At 32.3% G+C, this 11,451-nt stretch overlaps 1 non-coding gene across 1 annotated transcript; it reads left to right on the forward strand.

Annotated features, from left to right (window-relative positions):
• Positions 1-1,853: 1,853 nt before the first annotated feature.
• LOC131170836 (small nucleolar RNA R71) lies at positions 1,854-1,960 on the forward strand. Its single transcript, XR_009141603.1, has one exon. It is a non-coding gene; the product is annotated as a small nucleolar RNA R71 (small nucleolar RNA).
• Positions 1,961-11,451: the final 9,491 nt, after the last annotated feature.

The raw sequence follows: 11,451 nt of genomic DNA on the forward strand, positions 1-11,451 counted from the left end.
GTAAAAAGAAAATCATTTAGAAGAAATAAAACAATAGAAATCTGTCTAAGGAGATGAAATGAAGGAATCGAAGAGAGTTTGCAGCTTTGATCTTGTGGAGCTTCAGTTGGAAAACTCCTTTTGGTACTGATGTTTCTCCCCTCGAGATGGCTGGAGAGCGTGCAGAGTGTGGATTTCTCTCCTTCAAAAACTCCTCAAAAGTGCTATCAAAAAATAAAAGAGAGCCTCCTTTTTTCGATGTTTTCTCTTCAATTTATAATGGTTGCTCTAGGGTTAGGTCATTTTGAGTCCAAAAGGCTTTAGGAGTCTCATTTGAATCAGAAAACAAGAGCAGAAATTCGAGTTATAAAACTGGCTGTCGAATAGTACATGGCCCGTGTGTCACTACACGGCCTAGGGCCATGTAACTTATTGGAGTGGAACTGCGGAGTCTTGTATTGGCACAGAGAGTTACACGGGCCTGGTTACACCGGTCGTGTACTTTTGTTCCCATAAGGTTTTTCAAGCTTGTGCCCAGCAGAAACTTACATGGGTCCCTGCAGATTATAAGGGTCTAATTACACGACCCGTGTACTTTTGTTTCTTCATTGGCTATCTAGCTTTCTTCTGGAAGAAGGTTACACGGGTCTGGGGCTTGGCTTACACGACCTGTGTACTTTGATTCAGCAGAAATACTCAGCCTCTTGACCTCTCCAAGCTTCCTTTGCACTCCTATACTGTGGGGCTTCACCTAAATGCCTGAAATGATGCATAAAACATGGAATTAAGGGCTTGACAATAGAAATTACAAAAACTAATGAAATCAACTACTATGCATGAAAATACTTGCCTAAATGCTATGAGAGAGTATACAAATGTACTTAAAAACATCTATACAATTCAACTGTATCACCTGCACCTTTCTGAAAGTCTCCAAAATTTCTTTCTCTTGTTCTTCTTTCTTAGTCTTGGCCAACCTGCAAGGGAATGGAGGAAGAACATAATTATTAACATTATTCAGTTTAGGTTCAGTACTTACCTCAACTTGAGGAACTTTAAGAACTTCAGACTCTTTTGCTCCTTACTTTTTCTTTTTCATTGACTCATGTGGAGTCTGGTTATCAACTTCTTTCCCACTTCGCAACACTATAGCACTCGCATTTTCTCTGGGGTTCATGACTGTTTGTGATGGAATCTTTCCAGAACCTTAATCTTCCAGCTTACTCATTGAGGCTAACTAACCAATCTGCCTCTCTATGTTTTGAATGCTATTTCTGGTCTCCTATTGAAACTGTTGTGTATTGTTAGCCAAAGCCTTAACAATTTCATCAAGTGATATACCTTGATTTGAGGGAGGCAAAGGTGGTTGATTCACTTGTCTCTGTTACTGGTATTGTTTTTGCACCGATTTATTCCCATAACTCAGATTAGGATGATCTCGCCATCCAGGATTATAAGTATTGGAAAAGGGATCATACATGTGTTGTAGCTATCCATAATTTCCTACTGCATTAACATGTTGCATTGATTCATCCTCTTGTAATGTAGGACACATGTCAGTAGCATGACCCAAACCCGAACAAATCCCACATACCTTAACAATTTGCATTTTCCCTACAGCCAATTGCCTCACCAAAGAAGTTAAATAAGAAATTTGTTTCTCAAGGTTAGATGTATTTACCTCATTAACCTTCATGGGTGTGTGATCCATTCTCATTCCAAATTGCTGAGAGTTTGCTGCCATGTTAGCAATCAGCCTCCTTGCTTCTTCTGGTTTCTTGTCAACCAAAGCTCCTCCACTAGTAGCATGTATCATACTGTGGTCCATTGGTAGAAGTCACTCATAGAAATACTGAATTACAAGCTGCTCACTTATTTGATGATGGGGACAGCTTGCACACAGCTTCTTAAATCTCTCCCAATACTCATACAAGCTCTTTCCATTGTACTGCCAGATGCCACAAATTTCTTTTCTTATGTTGGCAGCACGGGAAGCAGGAAAATACTTCTCCAAAAATATCTACTTCATCCCATTCCATGAGTTGACAAATCCAGAAGGAAGGTAATACAACCAATCCTTAGCTGTGCCCTCCAGTGAGAAAGGAAAAGCTCGAAGCATGATTTGATCTTCTGAAACTCCTTGAAGTTTCATGCTGGAACAAACAACATGAAATTCCTTTAAATGCTTATGTGGATCCTTACCTGCAAGACCATGAAACTTAGGTAACAAATGAATAAGTTCAGATTTGAACTCAAAAGTAACATTTAACGCAGGGTATTGAATACACGAAGGCTGTTGGTTTAGATCAGGAGCAGCTAACTCTTTCAATGTTCTAGCAGCCATGGTTTCGTTTTCGAAATTTGAATCCAAATCCAAATTCAAACTTAACTCCCTTGGAGATTGGACTCCTTCAGATGTACTCGGAATCTGCTTATCCTGCTTAGCCAATTTTCTCAACTGTTTAGCTGTTTTTTCTACTTCTGGATCAAATATCAACTCACCAGATTGAGAAGCTCTTGTCAGAAACAAAAAGAAATCAAAGTAAAAATAGAAAAATGCCTCAAAACCCTAGAAAACAATGGAATTTGGCCTCAAGAGGGTGAGGCCAGAGAATCCTATGGATTCATTGGTCTTGATCAGAACGTCGTTTCTTTCAAAATAGGTATAGACCGCCCTCCAAACTCAACCAAACTTGTTGATGAATAGTAACACTGTAATTTTTTTTTTCAAAAACTTGAAAATAGCAACAACTCACAAACAAAATTAATAACAGAATATCCTAACACCAAAAACACGAAATTCAATAAATTTCAGTCCCCGACAACAGTGCCAAAATTCTTGATGGATGTCGAATCCACCAGAAATTAAATTAACTGAAATTACTAGTTATGAAATATTTTCTGCAGTAAGTGGTAAATCCAGGTTGAACCCTAGAGACTGAATTATTAAATTTCATGCACGTGTGTAATGGAAAAAGAAACAAAGGTTGGGTTGGGGGAGGGGGGGTGTAATTCGCAATCCAAAGAAAAAATCAAAAATTAAGATCAAAAATTAAAAAAGAAACTCTCATATTAAACAAACTTTAGTCCAAGGTAATTCGCATTCCAATGCATTGATTCGATCATAGACAAAGAAATACAATTATCTCTTATTGAATACTTAACGTAGATTTACCAAACAGCTAGGTAAAATCCCTAACTTCCCTATACTCATCAATTCGAGCCCAGCACTCTTGTTGACTCCAATTATTAACTAAATTGGTATTAAGCAATCCTCATCAAATTAATAACTACTTTAAAAATAGGAAATAGTTAAGCTAAACAACAATTTATGAAGCATAAATCATTAATTCTCCCTATTGTTTCCTTAGGTTATTATCGAAAACTGGGGTCATAATTAATAAAACCTAATTGCTACTCTTGTTCAATCTTACACAACAATTATGGATTAAGAAGATGAACTAGCAATTGATCACATCAAACAATTAACTAATAGGCCTTTTTAGCAAATCATTCAATAGATCAAAGATAATGAAATCAGAAAACAATAGATATTTAAAAAGATATAAATTAAATTAAGAATCTGCTCTCACAAATCATGCAAAAGAACTTGAATCCCTTGAACTAAATTAAAAACTTAGCCACTCATATTCATAGCTTACAGAAAATTGAAGAAGAAAATTGAAGAAATCTAGAAAGTGAATGGAGAACGAAGATCTGCTCCCCTTGTGACAGCTGCTACCTCTTCTATTTATAATAAATGGCCTAGGGTTAGGTTTTTAGAGTCTCTGAAATGTTAAGAGTCTTTCTCTCTGTCAAAAACTGCAATAGGAGCAAAATTAGGAAACTGATTATCGACGGATACACGGCCCGTGTATCACTACATGGCCCAAGGCTGTGCAACTTACTGGAGCTGAATGGGTATGTCTTGCATTGGCACAGAAGGTTATACGGGTCTCTAGTTACATGGCCCATGTACTTTGTTTCTTCCTCGGTTCTCTGGATTTCTTCTAGCAGAATGTTACACGGGTCCATGGTTGTGCTTACACGACCCGTGTACTTTGTATCAGCAACTCTTCTCAATCCTTTGACCTTTCCAAGCTTCCTTCCACACTTCTATATTTTGGAACTTCACCAAAACCCTGAAAAATATAGCAATAGTCAAATTAATGCAAATGCTGAAAATTTCGCCATTTAACACAATTATTTCAACAACTCTCTAAACATATGCCTAATAGATAATTATACTTTAATTAACTGAATTAGGCATAAAGATACCCTAGAAACACTAAAAGTGATGAGAGTAAAATTAATAAATTATGCACTTATCAAATATGAACAATTAATATTAAACTAACATTTGAGAAAGTTGTTATGATGTTCAGATTAATATGCAAACATTATTTTACTTATCATTGCATATTATTTACTATTATTAATTATATATTAAAATTTCTATTATTTTAGAAGTGAAAACAATTAAATATCGTCACTAATGATAATTTTTGTATTTATATTGATTGTTAACTACTTTTATGATCGTTAATCATTTTTAATGATCATTTTCATCGTTATTATCAATTTTTGTCATCCTCTACTTCCTTAATTATTTTTAACTACTTTTTACTTGTATTAGTAGTTATCATGTTTTTACTATCATTAATACTTTTTAATGGCCATTTCTTTTTGGCATTAAGAACTTTTAATGACTATTATTTACTACCGTTACTATTTTTTAGCAACTATTTTTTTAATCATTAATAATTTTTAATGATGATATCAAAGGTCATTAACAACCTTTACCAGTAATTATTTAATGTTACTATTTCTCATAGACAAATTTTTTCATTGTTAATAATTTTTAATGATGACATTAGAGGTCGACAACATCAGAAGTCAATAATAACTTTTAATAACCATTATTTACTGTTATTATTTTTCAATAACCAATTTTTTCGTTGTCAATAATTTTGAATGACGACATTAAAGTTCATTACATTGTAAAATAATTGTCTTTTTCTCTTTCATTAATAATATTAATGACAGCTAAAATAGTCATTAATACTATAATTTTAATGACCAATTATTGTATCATTATTATTAGAATTAACGGTGAGTTATATAAAGTTCTCGTTCAACTTTTTGACTATGGAGCCTGTAACAAACTTTTGACAACTTTTGTAGTTATTAATTATTATTAACAACCATTTGACAACTTTTAATAAGGATATTTTTTTTTGTTAAAGACCAATTTTCTTGTAATATATATCTATTTTATTTTATATGAAACAAGTTTACTTTTTTCTGTTAAATTAATTCTTTGTAATCAACTATTTTACAAAAACTAATATAATTTACGAAAATATTAAGAAATAAGTTGTAACGTATGTTAAATCATAATTTTTTTTTCCATAAAATCAATCAATCATGCCTATTTTGAACAAATAAAAGATTTAATATAGTAGTGTACTCATTACTTATACATTTTTATATAAATATTTGATTAGAACTAACGAATTTCATTAAAATTTTACATGTTCTATGTAAAAATATCTCTCAATTTATTAATTTATATTAAATAATACATATGTATGTAAACTAATAATATGTCATTTTAAATAATTAATAAATGTATATACTTTTTTAAAATTTTTGATAAAATTATTTTAGAATTTACTAATTATAATGTGATAAATATTTATTTTAAAAAAATTTTGTCAGTATTTACTAACTGCAAATAAAGTAACGTATTTTTGTTTTTCATGTCATTTGTTAGACATTGATATAAATTAAACTAATTATTGTTTACTCTTTGTTAGGACAATCTCCCTCCTTAATTTTACAGCTTTTGCCTCTAGCAATAGCAACCAACACTTCCGTTATAATACTGTGCCCACTCTTTCTCTATGATTTAGTAAAGCTAGTGTTTCTTTGTGCTTTAAACCATAAACATTTCTCCTTGTATATAACCAGTAGGAGAGAAAAAGAAGGCAATGGAAAAGAAAGAGTTGTAAATGGGATTTTGATACTGGTTTTGATGGGTAGCTAGTAATAAACTTTGAAATAGAAAATCCAACGAGTAGAACAAAATAACTTTTATTTGGAAAATACAAATAACTATAGAAGACACCTACCAATTAGAACTGGAAAGTAAACCCTATCAGAATAGATCATTTGTCACACCCTACTCCCCTGTAAGGCATAACATGATCCCGTAGTATACCTAATGAATTACCAAACTTCGTCTACTGATAACCCATTAAATATACTACAAGGGATTTTAAACATTTTCTTACTTCTTTTTATAGTGGTGAGCACTATTGACAGGTGTTAAAAATTTTCTTTTACTGAAGTGAAACTAAATAACAAATTTAAAGTATTAACAATTTCTATAAAAATTTTGGCAGAGTTCCGTCTATATTTTGAATAAAACAGTTCTTCAAAAACCTATAAAAAGCACTTCCAATATTTTGTTCAATCCCCAAACTCCAATATCCAATCAACACAATAAGTTTCTCAACATTTGTCAACTCAAATCCACAATAATTTTCTAGTGTTTTCAAAAGCTGAGATAAAAGAAATATATCACAATATTTACAAGCCAAAATAATTTACAAATTTAGTTTACAACTTTAATGTACAATTTTAATGTACAATTTTAATTTATAACTGCTCAAAATAAAGAATAATATATACATACAGTGAACATACATTACAATACAAAATGCAAAATATGGTATACTCAATATACCCAATGAACTCTCAATGTAGTACTAGCAGCCTAGTCTGTTGCCCTGTCAGTCTGACTACCTGCGACAACAATGAAAAGCTATCGCTGAGCCAATGTCTCAGTGGTGCACAAGATTAACAAAATGCAACTTTAAATCATAAATCATAAGTCGTCTAAATAGTGGATACTTAAAACCATAGTTAAATTCAAAGACAGTGAATGTCATAAAGAATTTAAACTCTATTTCACAATATCACAATAAATATTAATAAATCACACACACAGCTTAATCATGGTTCCATAGTCTAATTCGTCCCAAAAGCCGATGGCTAGTGAGGAATAACATAGCCAACTAGCAATAATATGAGTTCTCATTCTATTCGTCCTCAATAGGCATACACCTCAACACTTCAGCCAGAGAGGGAATTCAAAGTCAATTCGTCCCACTAGACAAGCTAGCAAGGAATTCAGTCAATATACATGATAGCTATGGTTTCAAACCATTTACAATGTTTTTCAAGCAATGAGTATCCATCAAATATCATTCAAACAAATTTTCACAATTTAAACAATAACAGACAAATTGTCATAATTCATTTCAATTGAAAAATTCAAAAAAAAATAACTGTTGTGCACAAACCTCTAAAAAATGTCTCTTAGTCCTGACTCGACTCAGTGTTTTCTTCCCCTTCCCTGAGTCTTTGCTAACTGAAACACACAATTTGAAGTGTTTCAGTACTCATTTAAACTGTCTCTAACAATAAGGCTTAATAATTAATTTATTGAATTCTATTATTTTCCTTAGTCAACCTAAATTGTTGATCCTCGATGCACTCTAGGTGAATTAGGTTTAATGTTACCAATATGTCACATTTTATAGCCCTTTAGTGTTGGTATATGTTACCAAATTCATTTTCAAGTATATTGCATTTTATTGCAATTTGCCGAATTTTGATATACTAATTTGACCTAGCCAGATGACATAGTTTCCTCGATTTTCGGGTTTCGGTCCAAACTACAAACTTGTAGGTCTATATCTTATTGCACGCGGGGCAAAATTTCAGGTTATTCTAAGTTGTGTAGACCAAGTTATGGTCAATTTACCAATGTTAGACAGAATGCACCAAAATGGTACCTTTAGGTCATTTTTAGGTTACTTTTGGTTCAGCCAGTTTTGGTACCTGAATTTGTGCAAGCTATTTGGCTTAGTTCTGGTCATTTCTAGGCTTTGGTTTCTTCATAAGAATTGTAGATCTATGTCTAAACTATTCATGGTAAAAATTTCAGGGCATTTGGACTTGTTTTGAGTAAGTTATGGTCAAAATACTAACTACTACCCAAATGGTCAATTTTCAGGCTTTCAAGTCACTAATCTGGACTTGGTCATTTTTCAAGTTACCTTCTAGGCAGAATTTAGGTAAGCTTCCTCAATGAAAGTTGGCATTTTTTGTGCCTAGTTTTACCTCTGATTGGTCTCATACCAATTGGAGTCACACACTTAAGGTTCTAAGCCAAAACATACACTGCCCTACTATACACTCCTCATCACTTACCAATTACATATTCAACACTTACCAAATTACTTCCTTCATGCCAATTCTGGTTTGTACCTTACCATTAACACATTTAACAACACATTTTGGTCATTTTGGACAGCTTGTAACCATTCTCAATATGCACACTATATCACAAAATTTTTCAAAGTCTATTTACATCATTTAACCATATGAAGATACCCCATTTACATACCCAATTCCAAACCATTATACACATATGCATGCTGCCATCAATAACAACATAATTCAAAAATAATTTCATGAACTTAAACACTTCAATCTTCTTTATGAGGCTGCCACAAGTTTATACATACCCATCAACTTCCATTTTCATTTTTCCAAGCTTACAAATCAAGTGCACTATCACACATACACTTAGTATACATTATCCAAATTATTTCTATATACATAAACACTTATACCAACATCTTAAACAACCATAAACAAGTAAAAACAAGCTAAAATAGTGAGTTTCCATGACAACCAAAATGGTGTATCACCATTCAATCATCAACATCAAAAATTCTTCCATAAATCAACTACCCACAACCTTGGTTACACTTTTAATGAAACATGAATTAAAAACACTCACTTACCACTTTTGAAGCTTGATCAAAACCTCACTAGACTTCTTAAAATTGCTATCAAACTCTTCCTTGCAAGGTGAGGAGCAAAGTTAATGAAGGAACCTAGTAGGAAAAGTGGCTAGAACATGGTGAACTTGAGCTTGGAGTGTGGATGGCCATGGAGTTTTCTCCCAATATTTGGTTCGGCTGGTTCTCTTCCTAAGGTTGAAGATGAGTGCTGCACCTCCAAAGTGTCCCTTTAGGTGTCAAAATGCTGAAGTTAATGGAGCACTAAGTGAGTTTATGATTTATTTAATCCAAAATTTCTAATTTCCCACATTTAACCTCTTTTCTTTTACTATTTAGATTTTGTACCACCATTTTAATTTTTTATGACATTTTCAAAGTGTAATATCATTTATTTTTAATGGGCATTTAGGTTAAAAGGCAACTCGGGGTGTCAAATGATCACAATACCCTAATTCGGGTTGCATTCCCGATTTTTCGGCAACACCAAATTTTGTCGTTTTCTCGATTTCTCGTTTTTCTTTGTACTAATTAATTAATTTTTCTTTGATATTTCTAATAATATTTATACTTCAATAGATGTTTATTTAAGTCTTAAAAATATTTTCTAGGGTTCCCCGCGGTCCAGGGCTAGTCAACGGTTCACGCCGTAACTTCCCGGTGCGGTCACCCATCGCTATGGTTCTTGGCTCGTTTAACTTGGTTACGTTTCATTGCTATTATTTTTCTTTTGTTTTTCTTGTATTTTCTTTTCTTGTATTTCATTATTTTATGTCTCCTCACCCATATATAATTGTAGTTCTAGGCATCCTAGCTGTCCGGACAACACTGGTCACAAGAACAATAGAACGCACTACCGAACATAGGGGTGTTACATCATTACTTAATTGTGGTTTTTCCTTTCACATAGATCAGCTAGCAAAACAAATTTAAAAATAAAATTACCTTATAATAAGCAATTTAGACCATTTAAACTGGTCAAACTCTAGCAATTGGCATAGGATGAACAAAGTATAATTAATTAATTAGCAACAGTATTTAATTGCTATCTAAATAAGCAGTTCATTAGTAACTAAATAATGAGTTATAAATTAATTCACATTATGCAGGCACAACTTGAGGCTCGATTATAACAACAAAGCAAAGAGCAAGCAGAATTGCAAAAAAGAAAAAAAAAATGTAAGTCATAAATATTTTTAACGTTGATTGAATTTTGTTTCCAAGGTAGATTCATTTATTAATTTACATAAATTATTGTATTTTATTCAAAAATAAGTCCTAATTAATCTACATTTGTTTCAGGACTTGAATCACAAAGCTTAATTACACAATATCACTACTATTTAATTGAATCTCATAATTATGCAGAGACAGCGCCAGAAAAGAACTTGACAATGCACGTAAAAAGTGAATACTTAATATAATCCTAACACTTTAATCTATAAACATGACATAAATTACGACACATATGGCCATTTCAAGCTAAGAAGACCAAATGGATTCGGTTTTTCTTTCTTCCTGGCAACAGTTCTTAACGTGTTTCCTAATAAACAACCATATAATACTTAATAGCTCCAAAGGAGTGCAGCCAAACACAACTGAATAAACAAGCAGTTGAATGCTTTTTGAGCTCAAATATATATAAATTCCTCTAACTTGATTGGCATGATATAGTAGCAACAATGACCCATTCTTTCATGCGACTGATTATAATTGCATATGCAACACTTATTGCCTCCTATTGATCTAAAGCAAAAAAAAAAAAAAAAAAAAGAATCATGTATAATAGAATGGCAGATTGCTGCTAAAAATTGACATCATGCAACAAAATGCAGTATACGAGAGTTTGCAGAAATAGAATAGAAGATACAAGTGTATCACCAACATTTTGACTATATCTTCAGACAAATGAAATGCAGAATTAGATAAACCAGTGCGTCATGAGACGCTAACAATTGAAGACCATTGAGATTGGTGCTACTGTTCAAAAATAGGACACCTGCTAATGATCAATTCCTCCAGGGGCATCACTTAGAGATATTGTGGTATTGCCTTCAACTTGGGGCAATCAAAAAAGGATAAAAAGCGCAGACATGGCATTCATATTCTTATTGATCTATTATCATTGTTGCTACTAATACTCAAACTAGCAATAGCAACAAAGATTGTATAATTGTTCATTGTGTATGAAAGCAAGTAATAAAGAAGACACCATATGCAATATATCAATACTCTAAAGTTTAATCATTTAAAATAAACTATTCATTATAATGAATTAATTTTTGTAATTGTTTAACAGATTCTGGATGAAAAAAATCATGACTTTAAATAAATGTGTAGAAGCCTTTTTTTACAAGAGTTAATATAAAAAAAATGGCAAATAAGGTTTAATGGTCCAAATATTTAAAATTATTTTATATTAAATGTGAAGCCTTGTCACATATATTAACTCATTAATTATTGATTATGAAATGTTCTTTGTGCAAAACTGGTTTGCGTTTCATTCTTAATAGGAAGGCATTAATCAGGCTCAACTAATCATACCCACAATCTGAAAAGAAACCAAGCAACATAAAATGATAGAATATAAGCA

The sequence above is a fragment of the Hevea brasiliensis genome, chromosome 11 (assembly GCF_030052815.1).
Source record: "Hevea brasiliensis isolate MT/VB/25A 57/8 chromosome 11, ASM3005281v1, whole genome shotgun sequence".
NCBI classification, from domain to species: domain Eukaryota; kingdom Viridiplantae; phylum Streptophyta; class Magnoliopsida; order Malpighiales; family Euphorbiaceae; genus Hevea; species Hevea brasiliensis.